The following is a 20962-nucleotide window of genomic DNA, read 5'->3' on the forward strand; positions in this document are numbered from 1 at the left end:
TTTAAGATTTTATTTTATCTTTTAGAGAGAGGGGAAGAGAGGGAGAGAAACATTGGTTGGTTACCTTTTGCAACACCTGAACCTCAACCCAGCCTGTGCTGTGATGGTGAATTGAATCAGTGACCTTTCAGTTCACAGGCCAGTGCTCAGTCCACTGAGCCACACCAGCCAGGGCTGAAGAAATTTTTTAAAATTGATTTTAGGGAGAAGAAGGGGAAGAGAGAGAGAAACATTGGTGTGAGAGAGAAATGTCAATTGGCTGCCTCCCGTACACACCCTGACCGAGGATCAAACACATGACCTTTTGGTGTGTGGGACAGTGCTCTCACCAGCTGAGCCACTTGGCCAAGGCCACACTAGAAACTAATCTTAAATAACTTCCTCAAGTGGGTGGGGACAAGGTATAAGGGATATGAATGATATCTGAGTATACCTTTTTATATAATTTTGAATTTTGAACCATGCAAATATTCTACATACTCAAAAAATAAAATTAAAGCAACAGTAATAAAACAAACCTAAAACTGAGTTCAAATAGAAACAAACGAACCTAGGAGTATATTGGATTAATAACGTAACCACAATGGAAAATAATCCAAATCACGTTAATACAGTACTCCATATACTTTTAGTGGAATATATTCAAAGAAAAAAACTACAAAGAAACTTACCTCAAAGTTAGGGCTGTTGTTGATAGATCAGCAGTAGTAATTCTGCAATTACTTTCAGTGTATTTTGGGATAGTGCAAATTAATAAATATATTGGTTGGTGTTGGGAACCATGGTTCTCTGGGAAAAAGGAGATAAAAATGTAGTATGGAAAAGGTAGGGAAGAATCCCATCATCTTGGGATTTAAATTAGACATATCAGTGTGAGTACATGATTTAAAAAAATTTCTAGATCTGTCTTCTGAGAGAGCCTAGGGACAATTACACCCCAATAGCAATGAATACACCTAGCTCCCAGATCTTCGCTGCCAAACATTTCCCCCTAAAGGAACCAAGGATCCTTGGAGAAATATTACAGATTTTGGGCAGGCAAAATTCACTGTGAACCTGGGTTATATTGTACCAGAAAGCAAGGAAGTGTTCAAAAATTGATGGGGGCATGTTGAAAAAGCAGCTCGAATGGGTTTCTGCTAGGCAAATCTAGGACATTTTGGCCGTCGAAAAAGAATAATGATGATAGGCCCTGGCTGGTGTAGCTCAGTGGATTGAACGCGGGCCTGGGAACCACATGATCACGGTTCGATTCCTAGTCAGGGCACATGCCTGAGTTGCAGGCCAGTTCCCAGCAGAGGACACACCAGAGGCAACCATACATTGATATTTCTCTCCCTCTCTCCTTCCCTTCCCCGCTAAAGATAAATAAATAAAATATTAAAAAAAATAAAATTGCCTTTAATTAAAAAAAAAAGAAGAAGAAGAATGATGATAGCCCAGGCTGGTGTGGCTCAGTAGACTGAGCCCAGCCTGTGAAGTGAAAGGTCTCCAGTTCGATTCCCAGTCAGGGAACATGCCTGGGTTGCTGGCCAGGTTCTCAATTAGGGGCATTTAAGAGGCAACTGATAGATGTTTCTCTCTCTCTTTCTCCTTCCCTTCTACTCTCTCTAAAAAATAAATTAAAAAATTTAAGAATAGTGATGATGAAGGATATATTAAGTTTAAAAGTTCACACTACATAGTGAGTAAAAATTAGTCATAGTGATACTTCAAAGGGGGTTGGTGAAAGCAGAAAGAGTGAAAGATATAGAAAATAGTATTTGCAACCAAGGTAGTAATTGATTCAGGCAAGAATCATCAATGGTTGTCAAAAAACACTGTGTAAACATTTGTGAGGGATGAGGGTGGGGAACAGGATACTCACACAGTCCAAAGTATCATTCCACAGATGATAGATTACAAAAGGAAAAAGTTAATCTGTATTGGAGAAATCTGGCAGACTCTACCTTAACCAGGTGATCAAACTCAGACTCCCCAATAATGGGTAGATTATGTGCTTCTGGATAGGATGCCAAAAATGTTTACCTTGAGTCTCATAATGAGTCATAAAAAGATAACCCAGACTCTAGGGCATTCTATACATAGCTGCCTGGCCTTTCAAAATACCAGTGTCATAAAAAGGGTCGGGACCCTGCTAGATTGAAGGAGAGCAAAGAATCTTGACAACTAATGCCTGGTTCTTGATTGGATCCTGGATTAAAAGAAAACAAAACAGCTTTCTCCACCATCTTTCCGCGGAGCCACAATGGTGCACATTAATATCCTGGCTGATGGCCTCAAGAGTGTCAACAATGCTGGAAAGAGGCAGTGCCAGGTTCTTAGTAGGCCGTGCTCCAAAGTCATTGTCCAGTTTCTGTTATGACAAAGCGTGGTTACATTGGCTTTGAGAATAGAATTCTCTATTATTGATGACCACAGAGCTGGAAAAGCTGTAGCGAACCTCATGGGCAGGTTAGACAGGTGTGGAGTAGTCGGTGTGATGTGCAACCTCCATGTGATGTGCAACTCAAAGACCGAGGAAAAGCACAGAGCAAGCTGCTTCCATCCCGTCAGTTTGGTTTCTTTGTGCTGACAACCTCAGTGGGCATCACAGACCGTGAGGAAGCAAGACGAAAACACACAGGAGGGAAATGCTGGGATTCTTTTTCCAGGGATGTAATACATACATGCAGATAAAATGCCTCAATGGACAAAGAAACAAAACAAAAACTGTAAAGGCTACTTTTGGGATGATTGGGAAAATTTGAACATAGACAAAATATTTGATAATATCAGGGTTAAATTTCTTGGGTGTCATAATGGTATTGTAATTATGCAGGAGGGTAGTCCTTGCTCCTAGGAGAAATATGCTAGAAGAATTTAGGGAAGTATCTTGATGTCTGTAGGTTACTTTTAATAGTTCCACAATAAAAGTGCATGTGTGTTGAAAGAGACATAAACAAAAGGTGGAAGGACATTACTAATTGGTGAATATAGGGGAGGTATATATAGATATATGTGTGTGTGTGTCTTACACTCTTTGAACTTTGCAGTGGGTTTAGCATATTTCAAAATAAGGAAAACACAATATGGGACTTTGATTGATGATAACTTACACTTCATTCGATACTATATGTTAAAATGTATGGCTTTTATTAATCTTAAAAGATTAACCTTATTAATCTTTATCAACAAAAACAAAAAGACCCTTTGTTCCCAAATAAATAAAGGAGTGTTACACATAGGGACACAGGCTTTTCTTTTTGATCCGACACTCCATCCAGCATTTGCTGGTTCATGGAGTATACAGGGTGTAAAATGACCACTGTCTCTAAATGGGAAATGCAAACAACTCCTCTTAACACTAGGAGTGTTATTGAACCATGTTCTTCTCTAGCAGGGAATGGTGCTCCGGAAGAGCTGTAAATATCTTGTCCAACATACAGACGCCCTCAAAAGGAAGTTAAGAGAGAACTCTTTCTCATCCTATGGATAATATTCAAATGATAAATCCAGATTTGAGTAAATGTGTGAAAGGAGCTAAGAAATGCCTAGGGTACCTAAAAGTTAATTTGTTTAAGTGGAACTGCACTTTCTGCTTTGTGTTTTGTCTTGGTGTGATAGGGTCAGGTAGATGCTGTTGTGGAGTGTTAAGTGTATGTGACGCAGTGTTATGTGTAGAAGTTATGGGGGTTCCAGTGTAGATTTAGGTATCAACAAAGTGCAGCAAAATTGGATTTGTGGTTTGGGTTTGGTTTAAGCCACCAATTTACCTGCTCTCACTGTTAGTGACATAGAAAGCATTTGGATTGGGTTAGATACATGCTGTGATGGTCAGGGAAGTCCTTGTTTAGGTTGTTGAAGCCTGAGACTCCTGCTTCAGAAACTTTTTGTTTCAGACCCCTTTCCACGGTTAAATGTTACTCAGTACCAAAGAACTTTTCCTTATGTGAGTTACATCTCTTGATCTTTGCTATATTAGAAAGTAAAACTAAAAAACAAAAACAAGAGAACCTAAGACATCTTTTACTAACCCATTAAAAATAATGCATTGCATGTTAACCTTAATGGAATTTTTATGAAAAATAACTACTTTCTAAAATAATGTGAAGAGTGGCATTGTTTTGCATTTTTGTAAATCTCCTGGATTCTTACATCTGCTTCTGCAGGCAATCTGTTGCGTCATGTAATCTTTGGAGAATGCCACTGTGCGTTCGTGGAAGAGTGAGATGAAAGAAAGAATGTCTTAGCATGTTATAAAATTCATTTTGATCTTGGATACCCTATCCCCTGGGGCACCAGTCTCCCCCGGGACTCTTAGACCACGTGTTGAGAATGACAGTGTTACTATGCTATGACTTGACCCAGCTGTTGCCTGACCACACACACTTGCTCTCATCAGAATCACCTGGAGTCCCGTTAAAACTGGCTGACTACTGGGCCCACCCCAGAGTGCCTGATTTCTCTGGTTTGAGTGGGGCCTGATAGGAAGTGTGTTTCAGCCCTGGGTGGTGTGGCTTAGTGGATTGAGCGCTGCCCTGCAACTGAGAGGTCTCTGGTTCCTGGTCAGGGCACATGCCTGGATTGCAGGCTAGGTCCCCCCAGTTTGGGGCATGCAAGAGGCAACCCATTGACGTGTCTCTTGCACATGGTGTTTCTCTCCCTCTTGTTCTCCTTCCCTTCCCTCTCTCTAAAAATAAATAAAATCTTTAAAAAAATGCAGTGTGTTTCTGACTACTTCCTGGTGGTACTACTGCTGTTGGTCCTGGTGTCTCACTCAGAGAGCTGCTTTTCTACAGTTTTGAAAATGTTTGCATCTCTTTAAGAGAGAAGGAGAGAAATATCAATGTATGGTTGCCTCTCATGCGTCCCCTGCTGGGAACTGGCCTGCAACCCAGGCATGTGCCTTGACTGGAAATCAAACCGTGATCGTGTGGTTCGCAGCCCCGCACTCAATCCACTGAGCTACACCAGCCAGGGCTGATGTATTTATTCTTAAACATTGATTTCATAAATGTTTACTTGGGACCCACTCTACTGGCTCCTCAGAAGGCCTCAGGGATGCCCTCTGCCCTCAGTGTTTTCCGTCTAGTAGATTTTATTTACTTACTTTTAGACAGAAGGGAAGGGAGGGAGAAAGAGAAGAGAGGGAGAGAAACATCAGTGTGTGGTTGCCTCTTGAGTGCCCTGCACTGGGGACCTGGCCTACAACCCAGGCCTATGCTGTGACTGGGAGTTGCACCCGTGACCCCTTGGTTTGCCATCTGGCACTCAGTCCACTGAGCCACACGAGCCAGGGCTGTTTTCTGTCTAGCAGAAAAGCACAGGTGAAAAACCAGAACTCAGACTGGGAAGTCGATATACTTTGGCCAAATCTTTTTGACATGTCTCTGCTGTCCTCCAGCCCAGGGGTGTCAGACTCATTTTCACCAGGGGCCATATCAGCCCTGCAGTTGCCTTCAAAGGGCCGAATGTAATTTTAGGACTCTATAAATGTAACTACTTCTTAGCTACGGGCAAGGAGCTCAGTGCTGCAGACAGGTAGAACAAGGTGCCAGGCCGGACAAAACAAGGTGGAGGGCGGATTCGGCTTGTGGGCCTTGTGTTTGTCACCTGTGCTCAAGCCTCAGCTTGATGCACTTTTTTTGGCACTAATTTTAATTTTATATTTGGTTTAAATTTAATTTTTATAATATGTATACTTTACAAAGTCAAATAGTATACTACACGTTGTATAAGAAAAAGTAGCTACATGCTCCGTACTTGGCACGTTCAGATTCCTGTCTGTTTCCTTCTAGTGCCCCTGCCCCCGTTTTAGGTGGTTCCTATCGACTTTCTCTTGTAGAAGGTACATGTTTCTCTGCCTCTTCCATTATTTCAGTATAGTTCATCATAATCTTGGCTAAATAGACATTCTGTATTTATCTTATTGTATTTTGATTGTGGATATTTTTCATAGATGTTAGATATGCTGTGATTACACTTCCTAATACAACTTTTGCTTTTCCTGGAGTTAGTAATCACATTATATTTTGTACGTGCTTAGTTTTCCACAGACTATCACTAGTTCTTTCTAGCCTGTCTTCAGGAGTCTCATCATTCAGCACATACTCTTGGACTTCCATTGTTGTGTACTGGCTCCTGTTCCACACAGGGGCTCACCGCCCCAACCCCCACCCCTGTCCTCTGGGCACAGTGTCCTGCTTTGGGAGCATCCCCAGCTGTCTTTTTCTTTCTTTTTAAAGATTTTATTTATTTATCTCTAGAGAGGAAGGGAAGGAGAGAGGGAGAGAAATATCAATGTGTGGTTGCCTCTCATGCGTCCCCTGCTGGGAACTGGCCTGCAACCCAGGCATGTGCCCTGACTGGAAATCAAACCGCGATCGTGTGGTTCGCAGCCCCGCACTCAATCCACTGAGCTACACCAGCCAGGGCTGATGTATTTATTCTTAAACATTGATTTCATAAATGTTTACTTGGGGCCCACTCTACTGGCTCCTCAGAAGGCCTCAGGGATGCCCTCTGCCCTCAGTGTTTTCTGTCTAGTAGATTTTATTTACTTACTTTTAGACAGAAGGGAAGGGAGGGAGAAAGAGAAGAGAGGGAGAGAAACATCAGTGTGTGGTTGCCTCTTGAGTGCCCCGCACTGGGGACCTGGCCTACAACCCAGGCCTATGCTGTGACTGGGAGTTGCACCCGTGACCCCTTGGTTTGCCATCTGGCACTCAGTCCACTGAGCCACACGAGCCAGGGCTGTTTTCTGTCTAGCAGAAAAGCACAGGTGAAAAACCAGAACTCAGACTGGGAAGTCGATATACTTTGGCCAAATCTTTTTGACATGTCTCTGCTGTCCTCCAGCCCAGGGGTGTCAGACTCATTTTCACCAGGGGCCATATCAGCCCTGCAGTTGCCTTCAAAGGGCCGAATGTAATTTTAGGACTCTATAAATGTAACTACTTCTTAGCTACGGGCAAGGAGCTCAGTGCTGCAGACAGGTAGAACAAGGTGCCAGGCCGGACAAAACAAGGTGGAGGGCGGATTCGGCTTGTGGGCCTTGTGTTTGTCACCTGTGCTCAAGCCTCAGCTTGATGCACTTTTTTTGGCACTAATTTTAATTTTATATTTGGTTTAAATTTAATTTTTATAATATGTATACTTTACAAAGTCAAATAGTATACTACACGTTGTATAAGAAAAAGTAGCTACATGCTCCGTACTTGGCACGTTCAGATTCCTGTCTGTTTCCTTCTAGTGCCCCTGCCCCCGTTTTAGGTGGTTCCTATCGACTTTCTCTTGTAGAAGGTACATGTTTCTCTGCCTCTTCCATTATTTCAGTATAGTTCATCATAATCTTGGCTAAATAGACATTCTGTATTTATCTTATTGTATTTTGATTGTGGATATTTTTCATAGATGTTAGATATGCTGTGATTACACTTCCTAATACAACTTTTGCTTTTCCTGGAGTTAGTAATCACATTATATTTTGTACGTGCTTAGTTTTCCACAGACTATCACTAGTTCTTTCTAGCCTGTCTTCAGGAGTCTCATCATTCAGCACATACTCTTGGACTTCCATTGTTGTGTACTGGCTCCTGTTCCACACAGGGGCTCACCGCCCCAACCCCCACCCCTGTCCTCTGGGCACAGTGTCCTGCTTTGGGAGCATCCCCAGCTGTCTTTTTCTTTCTTTTTAAAGATTTTATTTATTTATCTCTAGAGAGGAAGGGAAGGAGAGAGGGAGAGAAATATCAATGTGTGGTTGCCTCTCATGCATCCCCTGCTGGGAATTGGCCTGCAACCCAGGCATGTGCCCTGATTGGAAATCGAACTGTGATCGAACCCTGTGGGTTCACAAGCCCGCACTTAATCCACTGAGCTACACCAGCCATGCTTCTTTTTTTCTTAAAGTTTATTGATTTTAGAGAGAGGAAAGGAGGGAGGTGCAGGAGAGCAAGGGAGAGAGAGAGAAAGAGAAAGAAACATCCATTTGTTGTTCCATTTATTCATGCATTCATTGGTTGATTCCTGTATGTGCCCTGACTGGGGATTGAACCTGCAACCTTGGCATATTGGGACCATGCTCCAACGCACTGAATTACTGTGCCACGGCCTCTCTTCTGATTTAGCTTTCTTGCCTGAGGTTCCATGTCAGATGTTTAACTGGACTTTGTTTTATCAGGTTTGACACTGATGCCCATTCTGCTTCCTGTGCTTTCCTGGATCATCAGGCATTTATGTGTTCTTTGCTCTGAGTTCCCACTTGTCCATTCCTGTGCACCTTCTGGAACATTTGGGGCCTTTCCTCTGGAGCTGCATTTTTCTAGTGGGCTTTCAGGAGGGAGTAGAAAGAAACTCATGTGTTTACCCTTTAACTTTGTTAAGCTTCTCTCCCTCCTCAACACTCCACACGTGCAGCTATCAGACCAGGCTTAGGAACCTGTCTGCGCACTTTCCGCACCGCCCCCACTATAGTCTGTGATGCAGTCGAGCAGGATTTGTTGGAGTCACAAAGCTGGGGGCGGCAGGGCTGGGACTCAGATGCTGCTGCCCCTTTCTTTTCTCCTTGGACTGTAAGGAAATCTGTGTCAACAAATTACTTGGGGTTAGCCTTTCTCATCTCTCATTGTGTGTGAGTGTTTTCAACTTTTGACAAAGTCCACATGCTTGAAATTAGGTTTTTGTAGCACTGGAATATTTCATTATGTGGATGTATCATGGTTGCTAGGCATTTATTTTGTCCAGTTCTTCTCTACTATGAATAATGCCACTACACCTCCAGCCCTACAGGTCAGTTTTCACGTCCCTAACTTACAGCAGGACCTACTTTTTGTGCTGGGGCTGTCGGGGATATTGTCTTGGGCTTTGAAGTTGTAGGTATTTAGAAGAAGTTTAGTCAGGCTTTCTTAAGCATTTCAGAGCTTTTTCTGTGGCATCAGAGGAGGTAATACAGAGAGGAGGCAGAAGTCCTTGGCTGAGTTTCTGGAAATACCTCATCTGTTTCAGCAAGAGCTTCCTGTTACTGGCTCTAAATACAATCCCTGAATCTGTAAGCTGAGCAACTGCAGGCATCTTCCTCCCCTGCCCAGTTTGCAGGAGCCAGTGCTTGGGTGCTGGGGACCTGAGTGTCTGATGAGCTGTTATGGGTGATGAACGAACGCTTTGAAGAATAGGTGCTGTAGGTGATGGCATTCTGGCTGAGTGTTGCTGGGAATCGTGTCCTTTTGTGATTAGTTATGTAAGGGCTGTGCTTCCATCTATAAAATGGATGTTATATGTAACATGAAAAGAAATGAAAGGGTGTCCTTGGGGCTTTGGAGTCAGACAGACCTGGGTGTTGTTTCTAGCTCAGCCACTTCTCATTCTTTCATTCAGCAGTGTGATGATATTTTTTAAAATATATATTTTATTGCTTATGCTGTTATGGTTGTCCCATTTTTTTCCTTTATTCCCCTCTGACCTGCACTGCCTCCCCACCAGCATTCTGCTCCCCCCGCCTCCCTTATGAACGTCCATGAGTCATTCATATAAGTTCTTTGGCTTCTCCATAAGCTATACTATTCTTACCCTCCCCCTGTCTATTTTGTACCTACCATTTTTGCTTGCTATTCCCTGTACCTTTTCCCCGTCCTCCTTCCTCCTCTTCCCCACTGATAACCCTCCATGTGATTTCCATTTCTGTGATTCTGTTCCTGTTCTAGTTATTTGCTTAATTTGTTTTTGTTTTTGTTTTAGGTTCAGCTGCTGATAGTTGTGAGTTTGTTGTCATTTTATGGTTCATAGTTTTGATCTTTTTTCTTAGATAAATCCTTTTAATGTTTCATGTAATAAGAGCTTGGTGATGATGAAGTCCTTTAACTTGACCTTACCTGGGAAGCCCTTTACCTGCCCTCCCATTCTAAATGATAGCTTTGCTAGATAGAGCAATCTTGGATGTAGGTCTTTGCCTTTCATGACTTTGAATACTTCTTTCCAGCCCCTTCTTGCCTGAAAGGTTTCTTTTGAGAAATCAGCTGATAGTCTTATGGGAACTCCTTTGTGTGTAACTGTCTTCTTTTCTCTTGCTGCTTTTAAGATTCTCTCCTTATCTTTAACCTTGGGTAGTGTAATGATGGTGCCTTGGTATGTGCTTCCTTGGTTCCAACTTCTTTGGGACTCTGAGCTTCCTGGACTTCCTGGAAGTCTATTTCCTTTGCCAGATTAGGGAAGTTGTTCATTATGTTTTCAGATAAGTTTTCAATTTCTTGTTCTTCCTCTTCTACTTTTGGAAAGTTGTCCTGGAGGTTTCTAAGCCTCTCCTCATTTTTTTTGAATTCTTGTTTCTTCATTCTGTTCTGTTTGAATGTTTATTTCTTCCTTCTGCTCCAAACCATTGATTTGAGTCCCAGTTTCCTCCCTTTGCTGTTGGTTCCCCGTACATTTCCCTTTATTTTTCTTTTTCATAGCCTTCATTTTTTTCTCTGTTTTGTGACCATACTCAGACATTTCTATGAGCATCCAGATTACCAGTGTTTTGAACTCTGTATCTGATAGGTTGGCTATCTCTTCATCGCTTGGTTCTATTTTTGGAGCTGTGATCTCTTCTTCATTTGGGCCACATTTTTTGTCTTGGTGTGCCTGTTACATAGTAAGGGGCAAAGCCTTAGGTATTGGCCAGGGAGGGGCATCCCACACTGCTGCATTGTGGCGCTCTATATGGAGGAGCGGTCCGAGAGAGAACAATGCTGCGTGCTCTGCTCTTGTTGGCTTTCAGTCATTTCCCCCACGGCGGACCAGCGAATTGGGCCTTTCTGGTGCTAATTCCCGGGTTGCTGGGTGTGTGTATCTTCTAGGACCCTGTGGGTCTCTTCAATGAACTCTCCTGTGAAGCTGGGAGTTTCTCTTGCTGCTGCAGTACTCACGGGTTTTCACAGCCAGAGGTTTTGAGGCTTTATTTCCCACACTGGAACTCTGGGTTGAGCGGTCTGTCTTGCTCCCCAGTTATTCCTCCCGGTTTATCAGTACACAAATGTGGGACCACCTGGTCTGCTGGCTGCTGCCTCACCCGCCCCATCCTCCAGCCGCCCCTCTCCCCACTTCCTGTCAGTCTGAATGAATCACTTTTTTTCTTTAACTCCTTTTGGTCAGACTTCCATACAGTTCAATTTTCTGGCGGTTCTGGTCATTTTTGTCTTTAAATTTGTTGTTGTCCTTCTTTTGGTTGTGTGAGGAGGCAAAGTGTATCTACCTGTGTCTCCATCTCTTGGCCTAAAGTTTGTTTGATGATGTTTGTTGAACATATTCCTCGTGCCAGGCAGTGTGATAGGTTTTGGAGACACAATGAGACGTGAGAACATTTCTTGTCCTTTCTCAAGTTATTAGACTGGTAATCTCTAGTAATCACAAACTGATAGAGATGCAGTGAAGGAAAAGCAGAGATTATTGGAGAGTGTGTTACAGTGAATCTGACCGCTTTAGAAAAGTTTACCTTAGGGAAGTCCCTCTTTAATTTTTTTATTCTTCTTCATTTTGAGAGAACTTTTGACATTCTGAGGCTTATTGGAATTTGTAAGGCAAAGGGTAGGAGAGGACGGAGCATTCCAGGTGGAGGAGCAGCCATGGAGAGGCTTGAAGGGGAGGAAATAGGGTACTTGAGAAAGACAAAGAACAGTGAGGCTGGAGGGGATGGTGGGCCAGACCTCACTGGGCTGCACTGGGATTGTTTAATCCCGCAGTGGTTTGAAGGCATTAAAGAGTTGAAATAACTCACTTTGGATCAAAAGACACATACACAGTGAAGGGTTGGAAAAGATAAGGAGAAATGAAAAAAAAAGCTGGGGTACCAAAACTTAGATCAAATAAAATAGACTTTAAAACAAAGGCTATAACACACAGCAATTACAAAGAATCTGTCTGGGTATTTATCCAAAGACAGCTACTGAGTATTTTTCTAAAGAAACCCAAATCACTAATTCAAAAAGATACATGCACCCATATGTTCATTGCAGAGTATTTACAATAGCCAAGATGTGGAAGCACCCAAAATGTCCATTAATAGATGAATGGATAAAAAAGAAGTGGTACATTTATACAATGGGATATTGCTCAGCCATAAAAAAGGATGAAATCTTGCTATTTGCAACAACATGGTCCCAGAGGGCATTATGCTAAGTGAAATGAGTCAGACAAAGACAAATACCATATGATTTCACTTCTATGTGGAATATATTAAACAAGATGAACAGACCTGGCTGGTGTTGCTCAGTGGACTGAGTGCCAGCCTGTGAACCAAAAGGTTGCTGGTTTGATTCCCTGTGAGGACAAACACCTGGGTTGTGGGCCCCATCCCCAGTTGGAGGCGTGTGAGAGACAACCGATGGATGTTTCTCTCACACATTGATGTTTCTCTTGTTCTCTTCCTCCCTTCCCCTCTCTCAAAATAAATAAATTAAAATCTTTAAAAGAATAAACGTACAAACAAAACAGAAACAGACTTATACATGCAGAGTACATTTTGATGGTTGCCAGATGAGAAGGGGGTTGGAAGCAGGAGTTGAAAAGGAGAAGAAATTGAGAAGTACAGACTGATAGTTATGAAGTAGTCATGGGGATGTAAAGTGTAGCCTAGGGAATGATAGACAGTAATATTGGATAACTCTGTCAGATGGGCCAGATTTATTGAGGTGATCACTTTGTAAATTCTAAATATCTAATCACTATGTTGCACACCTGAAACTAATATAATATTGTATGTCAACTGTAATTGAAAAATAAACATTTTTTTTAAAAGTTTAAGTAGAGAAGATAGGTGATAAGATTTATTTTTTCAGGATGCCTCTGTGTGGAGAGGACAGGAGTAGATGGGGGAGACCAGGCAAGAGGCCAGTGCGGGGCTGGCGACGACCTGGACTTAGGTGGGGCTGGAGGAGGTGGCGCGGAGAGGAGGCTGCAAGCTCTGGGAGTCAATACTGATGTGACCCTCGTGGCTGGATGGGTGTGAGTGGGCAGGTGGGGATTCTGGGGAGGGGTTAGGAGGTGGGAGCCCTGCTGTGAACCTCTGGACATATCCATGGGCTGTCCCGTGCTCCTTGGGCCTGGAGCTCAGAGAAGAGATCTGGGCTGGAGATACAGTCTGAGAGTTCAGTTGTTAGAAGGACTCCAGCAGAAAGTAACAGAAAGCAGGTCTGTAAATGGCTCTAAAAATTAAGAACATTTTCACAGGACGAGCACTAGGTAGGTGACACCTTAACAGCATCCTTAAGTCCAGCCCTGTCTGTGCTGCTCAGCATGCTGCCTCCCTGATTTCGTTGTGTCTGCAGCAAGCAGCATCCCAAAGCAGAAAGGGAACCAACCCTCTTCCTGTGTCTCTGTGTAACAAATTCTTACAGTCCTCTCCAGGTCCACTGCCCCTGTTCCCCTTTGTTGGCCATCTTTGCTCACAGGCTGTCCAGGCCTGTCTCTGCTAGGGGATAGAGGAATCACAGTTGGCTTGAGCAGAGCCTTCCAAAGTGGGGTCCTTGCACCACCACTGGCAGCACCGTTAACATTGGCAGTATCTGTGGGCTTGTTAGGAATGCAGCACCCACGCTGGAGCGTGCGAGTCATGAGTGAAACCAGTCAGGATCACTTTCTGGGCCTCGCTGCAGGCAGCCTTCCCTGCTAGGGCCTCTCTTGCCCCCAATACTCTGTGTTCCCCTTTCCCCGCTTCACTGCTCTCCTTAGCACTTACCATTGTGTAGCAAGGTTTGTTTTAATTTATTCTCCTATTTGTCATCTCTGTCTGCATTCCCTCCCACCCACCATGAATGTGCCAGGGAGGCCCGGAGCGCAGTGGCACTCCAGATATTTGCTGAACTAAAGGCAGGGAGGAAGATCTGAACAAGGTTGGGGTCGGTCAGCAGGGAAAGGGGGTGAGTAGTGTTGGTGACCAGCCAGCAGTGAACAGTGGTGTTCAGCTAGTCACCAGTGGAGAGCTCAGAAAACGCCACCGAAGGCCAGCGGGAGGAGCAGAGGAAGCAGGGTGGAGGTTGCAGAACAGAAACTGCAGAAGAGGCTGAGGAGGGGGAGGCTGAGGAGGGGGAGGCTGAGGAGGGGGAGGCTGAGGGGCAGAGGGTGGTGTTTGTTAAGATGGGCTAAGGGCCCTGACTCACCTGCTCTAGGTTTCTCTCTAAATGAGGATTTTAGTGGTGCCTAGTTCACGGTGGTTGTGAGCAGTGCATGAGGCAGGTGCAATTAAACACATCCTGACACTGGGGGAGTGCTTTGTAAAGAGTAAGAGTCAGACTGATTGAAGGCTCACTGTGTGCAAAGTGTTCTCAGGATTTTAATTTCCCTCTCGGATATTTTGGGGGAACTTAAAGCGACTACATGTGTATTTGTGGCTTGTGGTTCAAGAACTTGGCCTTAGGGTGATATGGGTTTACCTGAAACTGTGTGTCAGTGTTTCTGACCTATAAATTTCTGTGCTCCTTTTCTTCTTGTTGAAGACTTCCTAAATGGCTTAAAGAACTTGTGATATCATATTGGGCATGAAACTGCTTTCTGTGAAGAGCAGAAGTACAGGGAGAAGTTGGACCAGGGCGGCTTCTTTCTCCTCCCTCTCACCCCCTTCTCCCAGAGGACGCCATCCCTGGCGGGTGCTCTGAGGCCTGCCTGGCCTGTCAGCTTTCTGAAGGAGTGTTCCCTTTGCTGTGCCGCCAGCGTTCTGCCTGCTGTCTCTCAGAAGGCAGGAGACGTGTCTTCTTCACAAACGCGTTCAAAGACACAGTAAAACTTATTTTATCCTTTGAGGAAGGAGAGACTTATTTCTGAAAATGCTGTATGCTGAGAAGAAAAATGCAATTAAAAACAAAAAAGAAAATGCTATGTGCCGAATCCAGGCATGTCAGTGCTTGAGACCAGCCACACCAGGGAAGCCATCTGTGGATGGGGAGGGAGGCTCCCACGTGTCTCCTGTTGGCACGGCTGAGAGCTGAGAGGGGAGGCAGGACAAGGAGGCGAGAACAGACACCTCTGTCCACTCCAGTGCATCCACATTCTTCCTCATCCAGCCTTCTTTAGAACGGAGGAAGATGGACTTGGGTCCATTATTATTCAGCCTTTGATATTCCTGATAACTAAAGTCATATTTGCCCACTGTTAAAAAATCGAACAAGTGTTGCAGAGACACATACCACAGGGTATGAAATCTTCCCCAGTCACTATTAACAAGGCAGTATGTTCTCACTTGGGATAAATTTTTACCTTTCTCCGCATTCACTCCCCATAAAGTGCTCCTGATTAATTTAAAGGCCTACATGCAGATAAGTGATGAAAATAAACTAGGTATATGAAATACACTGTAGTAGTAATAAAATAATCCTTTATGCCTGATACTCTGTAGTTTCTGTTACAAACTGATTTCATGTACATGAACCCTTATTGGAAGTGGGACCTCACAGCCAGTGCTGCTACCCACCAGGATGGTATGCTTTGCCCTGCACTGCTTCGTCTCACCATTCAGCAGATGCACAGCCGGGGCACTATGTCCCCGTGCCCAAGCCCCATTCTCTCTTCCTGTGATGTGATAGCACAGATTTTGAGTGACTGATCGTCAGGCATGTATTTTTTGACTTGTGTATTTAAAGAAGGAATAATCCAGGTTCATATTCACAACCTGTGAAATACGAAGTTTCCTACACAGTACTGCTTTTTGAAGTGGGGTTAGTATTTCTGCTGGTGGGGAGTTTGGGGATGTTAGTTGGAGTTACATACTTAACTGAGATCTTTGAACTAGAGCCTCTGCTCCCCGCTCCTCATCAGTGGTTCTCAAGCTCCAGAGGCATCAAACCGCCTGGAGTGTTTGTTAAAACTCAGTGCCAGGTTCAGTGCTAGGCTCACTCATATGGCATCCCAGTACACCAAGGTTGTGGGTTCGATCCCCGGTCAGGGCACGTACAATAAACAACCAATGAATGTAAAAATAAGGGGAACAACAAATTGATATTTCTCTTCCTCTCTCTCTCTCTCTCAAATTAATTTTTAAAAAGCTCATGCTAGGTATCATCGACAGTTTTCTTTTTTAGCAAGTTCTGGGTGGAGCCTAAGAGTCTGCATTCCTAACCAGTTCCCAGGTAGTTCTCCTTGACCCTGGCTGCGCACAGAATTTCCAGCAGAGCTGTGCTGAAGACAGTTTCAGACTCTGTGGAGGTGGGACTAGGGAGAGAGCAGGAAACCTCTTGTTCTATGCTATTTGAAGTTGAGAACTTTGCTGCGAAGGAAAACCTCTGTCCTCAGGCAGGTGAGAGCACATGAACTTGGAGCAGGTTTGAGTGGTGCAGATTGTGTTGTGCATGAGGACTGTCACCTTAGCTCAGGAGACTTGTTTGAGAAGAAGCTCTAAGAAGGCCAGAAAGACAGTTGGTGAGAGAGGCTGCATTTGGGCCTGAAACTGTCAAACCCAAGGTCCGATTGCTTTCCACTTTGAGGCGTTGCCTTCTCGGAGAAAAAGCCCCAGAGCTGTGTATTGGATGGTCGGTGGGAGCTTGGTAGCCTGGGTCAGTCAGTGGGGCCTTTGTTGCCAGTAAGTAGTCAGTAAACTTAAACTTTGTTTTGTGGTCAGGCTTATAATAAGTCAGTATTTGGGCACAGGCTTCCTTTGTGATTGTCACTGTGGAGGCTCCCTTGCTGGGTCCTGCACTCTGCCATGCTTAGGCCCAGTCAGTGTGAAGGGTACTCAAGGAGGAATTAGGAGGACAGAATAGGTGTGGGTGCATGAGTACATGCTTTGAAACAAAACTACTTTTTTCCCTTTCATTCCATAGCCTGTGATAATTCTCACGAAGGTTGTGGATATTTGCGAAGAAGGCAAAGACTGTCCTGGGCTGTGTTCATCAGGAGCAGCTGTCTCTCCTGTTCAGCTCTGTCTTACTCTTGATAGTCTGAATGCTTTTATGGATTTCTGCTTTTGGAGCAGCACTAAGTGATAGTCAAGTCCTATTTGCTGAGCTGCCCAAAAGCAGAGATGGTGTTTCCCATCTACACTCGGGTTTCAAGGGCAGCCACCCTTTGTGGGTAGGAGCTCAGGTTCCACGCAGCTGCTTTATCAGGTGGCTCTTTGAACACAAAGGAGACAGGTGGATAGTCTTTCCAGCCCCATATGATTATCTAGGAGAGTAAGGAGAGACCATGCTGGATGGAGCAAGTTACCTCCACAAGTGTTTGCTCCTCCCTCTCTTCTTTTCCTCCTCCAGCCCTCTCTCTCACCCTTCTTTTCTCACTTGTTCACAAAGTTCTATTTCATTCCAGCATTGGGTGGGTTGATTTACTTTACTAAAATCCAAGAAAAACAAGGCTGCATTTTTTTTTTTTGCTGCAGGAAACACAAAGCCCTTTTATGAGAAAGTCCATCCTTATCAACTTGATTCAACTCTAGCTGATGAGGATTGAAAAGACACTAAGTTGCCAGACATTTTCCTCTGGGTGATTTTATTTTTGAGATACATCCCTTAAGGAGCCTGCCTTATAATGCATTTCACAGGAAGTCCCAGTTAGTGATGCCTAATCAGCACTTAGGAGAACATTGGGCTTTCTCTTACACACTAAGAACTTTGCAGTGGGAGGAATCTTAGCATTTGTAATACATGAATAAAGAACCTGTTCTCATTGTTGGTATTGCCATTAAAGCAATAAGAAGAAACTCAAAAAGAAATAATAAGATACAGATTTAAAGAAAAATATGCAGCCCTGGCTGGTGTAGCTCAGTGGATTGAGCGCAGGCCTGCGAACCACACAATTGCGGTTCGATTCCCAGCCAGGTCACATGCCTGGGTTGCAGGCCAGTTCCCAGCAGGGAACTCATGAGAGGCAACCATACATTGATGTTTCTCTCCTTCTCTCCTTCCCTTCCTCTCTAAAGATAAATAAATAAAATATTAAAAAAATAAAGAAAGAAAAATATGCAAAAAAGGGAGAAAACAAAAATCCCAATGGCACCGTGTATCTTTTCAATCTTCTTTTAAATTATTATTTATATAGGAGAGCTAAAACCAGAGTCATAATTTGCAGTTTTAACCTATTTTCAATCAATATATTTTCAGTTCTAAACTATTTTGTGTATTTTTAAAAAGATGTTATTCGCCCAGGCTGTTGTAGCTCAGTGGATTGAGCTCAGGCCTGCAAACCAAACAACTGTGGTTCGACTCCCAGTCAGGGCACATGCCTGGGTTGCAGGCCAGTTCCCAGCAGGGGATGCAGTTCCCGGCAGGGGACTCACAAGAGGCAACCATACATTGATATTTCTCTCCCTCTCTCCTTCCCTTCCCCTCTAAAGATAAATTTAAAAAAATAAAAAGATGTTATTCTTTTTTAAAATTATATTTTATTGATTATGCTGTAACAGTTGTCCTGATGTTTCCCACTTTGACCTCCCTCTACTCAGCACCCCCCACTCCCTCAGGCAATCCCCACACCATTGTTTATGTCCTTGGGTCAAGTGTGTATACGAGCCTTGGCTACTCCACTTCCTGTACTGTACTTTACATCCCCATGGCTATTCTGTAACTGCCTATTTGTACTTCTTAATCCCTTCCCGTCTGGCAACCATCAAAACACTCTCCGTATCCATGATTCTGTCTGTTTTTGTTTGCTTAGTTTGTTTTTTAGGTTCAACTGTTGATACATATTTTTGCCATTTTATTGTTCATAGTTTTGATCTTTTTCTAAAATAAGTTCCTTTAATATTTCATTTAGTAATGGTTTGGTGATGATGAACTCTCTTAGCTTTTTCTTGTCTGGGAAGCACTTTATCTGTCCTATTATAAATGATAACTTTGCTGGATAGAGTAATCTTGGCTGTAGGTCCCTGCTTTTCATGACTTTGACTATTTCTCTTTTTTTGTTGTTTTTTTTTAAGTAAGAATTTTTAAAAAATATTTTATTTATCTTTAGAGGGGAAGGGAAGGAGAGAGGAAGAGAAACATCAATGTATGGTTGCTTCTTGTGCATTCCCTGCCAGGAACTGGCCTGCAACCCATGCATGTGCCCTGACTGGGAATCGAACCACGATCGTCTGGTTCACAGGCCCGTACTCAATCCACTGAGCTACACCAGCCAGAGGGACTTTGAATATTTCTTGCCAGTCCCTTCTAGCCTGCAAAGTTTCTTTTGAGAAATCAGCTGACAGTCTTTTGAGAACTCTCCTGTAGGTAACTAACTTCTTCTCTCTTGATGCTTTTAGGATTCTCTCTTTATCTTTAACCTTTGGCATTTTGATTATGATCTGTTTTGGGGTGGCCTCTTTGCATCCATCTTGTTTGGGACTCTGTGCTTCCTGGACTTGCATGTCTAATTCCTTCACCAAATTAGGGAAGTTTTCTTTCATTATTTTTTTCAAATAGACTTCCCATTTCTTGCTCTTCTCTTTCTGGCTGCCCTATGATGTGAATGTTGGACCACTTGAAGTTGTCCTAGAGGCTGCTTATGCTATCCTCATTTTTTAAATTCTTTTTTCTTCTTGTTGTTTTGACTGGTTGGTTTTGGTTCCTTATGTTCCAAATCATTGATTTGATTCTTGGCTTCATTCACTCTACTGTTGTTTCCCTGTAAATTGTTCTTTATTTCAATTAGTGCATCCTTTGTCTCTGACTGAATCCTTTTTATGCTGTTGAGGTCCTCACTAAGTTCCATGAGCATCCTAATGACCAGTGTTTTGAACTCTGCATCTGATAGATTGCTTATCTCCATTTTGTTTAGCTCTTTTTCTAGAGATTTGATCTGTTTTTTCATATGGGCCATGTTACTTTGTCTCCCCATTTTGGCAGCCTCCTTGTGTTTGTGTAGAGCTGTTACAGCTGCTATGTAGAGCTATTAGGTAGAGCTGCTTTGACTCCGTGTTTTGGTAGTATGGCCTGATGTGGTAGGTGTCCTGTAGGGTCCAGTGGCATAGCCTCCCCTATCACCCATGCTGGGTACTTGAGGTGTGCCCTTTACGTGGGCTTAGTATACCCTCCTCTTGTAGTTCAGCCTTGGTTACTGCTGGCAGATCAGTGGGAGGGATTTACTCAGGCCAGTCAGCTGTGAGGACTGGCTGTGACCAATGGCCACCAACCTCCGCCATCTGTGGAGGATCAGCTGTTCAGGGGCAGGAGTGGTGGTGCTCCAGTGTGGTTTACAGCTGTCCACTTGTTGCGCTAGCTGTGAAGTTTCCCAAGTGGTGCAGGCCAAGGTCAGCTTCTACCTGTGTTTTGCCAGGGGCTATCCTGTCTGAGCTGTAAAGCAATCTGAGAAGGGTGGTACTTGTGCTGGGCTTGGAGATTCCCAGGTGAAGCCAAGCTAGGAATCTAGGCTGGCTGCTGCTAGTGCCAGAGCTGCTGCTGCTGCTAGAGCTCACTGAGGCCAGCTGGTGCTCATTTGGTAGGCTTTGGGAAGTTGTGCAGCTGGAGCCAACAACTTGTGAGCCCAGCCATTCATATGCAAAAGCAGCTTCAGTGGGCCGTAAGTTGGGTGGGTGGAGTTTCTAGGGCTCTCCAAGGTGGGTCATCAGTTGGCCACATTGACAGAGTCTCAGATATGACACCAGCTTCCAGGCTCTTTGTGGGGAGGGCTCAGAAAAGGGACAGTGGCCTCTTCTTGCCTTGATGCCAGACACTGCAGTTTCTCCCTGTATGCCACTGGTGCCTTTCAAGCTGCTACCCTGGTTCTGGAGCTCAGAGGCAGTGAGTCTGAGTAGGTGAGTCCAAGTGTGGGTTCTTTAAGAAGAACTGCTTGGGGCTTCAGAAGTTTCTCCCACTGACTCAATGATCCTGCTGGTTTTTGCAGCCAGAAGTTACGGGGACTTACCTTTCCAGCACTGGAACCTTGGGCTGGGGGCCTGGTGTGGGTCTGGGACTCCTCGTTCTTGAGATATCCCTCCTGAATATTTATCTACCACATGTGGGTGAGGAACCAGCTCGTTCCACGTCTGTGCCCTCCTACCAGTCTGGATGGATGTGGTTTCCTTAATTCCATAGTTGTCAGATTTCTA

The 20962-nt window shown here is 44.0% G+C and overlaps 1 protein-coding gene and 1 pseudogene across 2 annotated transcripts in view; both read left to right on the forward strand.

The window, feature by feature from the left end:
- The window catches only part of RAB11FIP3 (RAB11 family interacting protein 3), a 108713-nt gene that overhangs the window by 17357 nt on the left and 70394 nt on the right, over window positions 1-20962 (forward strand). The window lies entirely within an intron of this gene.
- On the forward strand, window positions 2249-2697 carry LOC118978872 (40S ribosomal protein S15a-like; annotated as a pseudogene).

Source organism: Sturnira hondurensis, unplaced genomic scaffold (assembly GCF_014824575.4).
Source record: "Sturnira hondurensis isolate 20B ecotype Veracruz unplaced genomic scaffold, ASM1482457v3 Scaffold0022179, whole genome shotgun sequence".
Lineage (NCBI taxonomy): Eukaryota > Metazoa > Chordata > Mammalia > Chiroptera > Phyllostomidae > Sturnira > Sturnira hondurensis.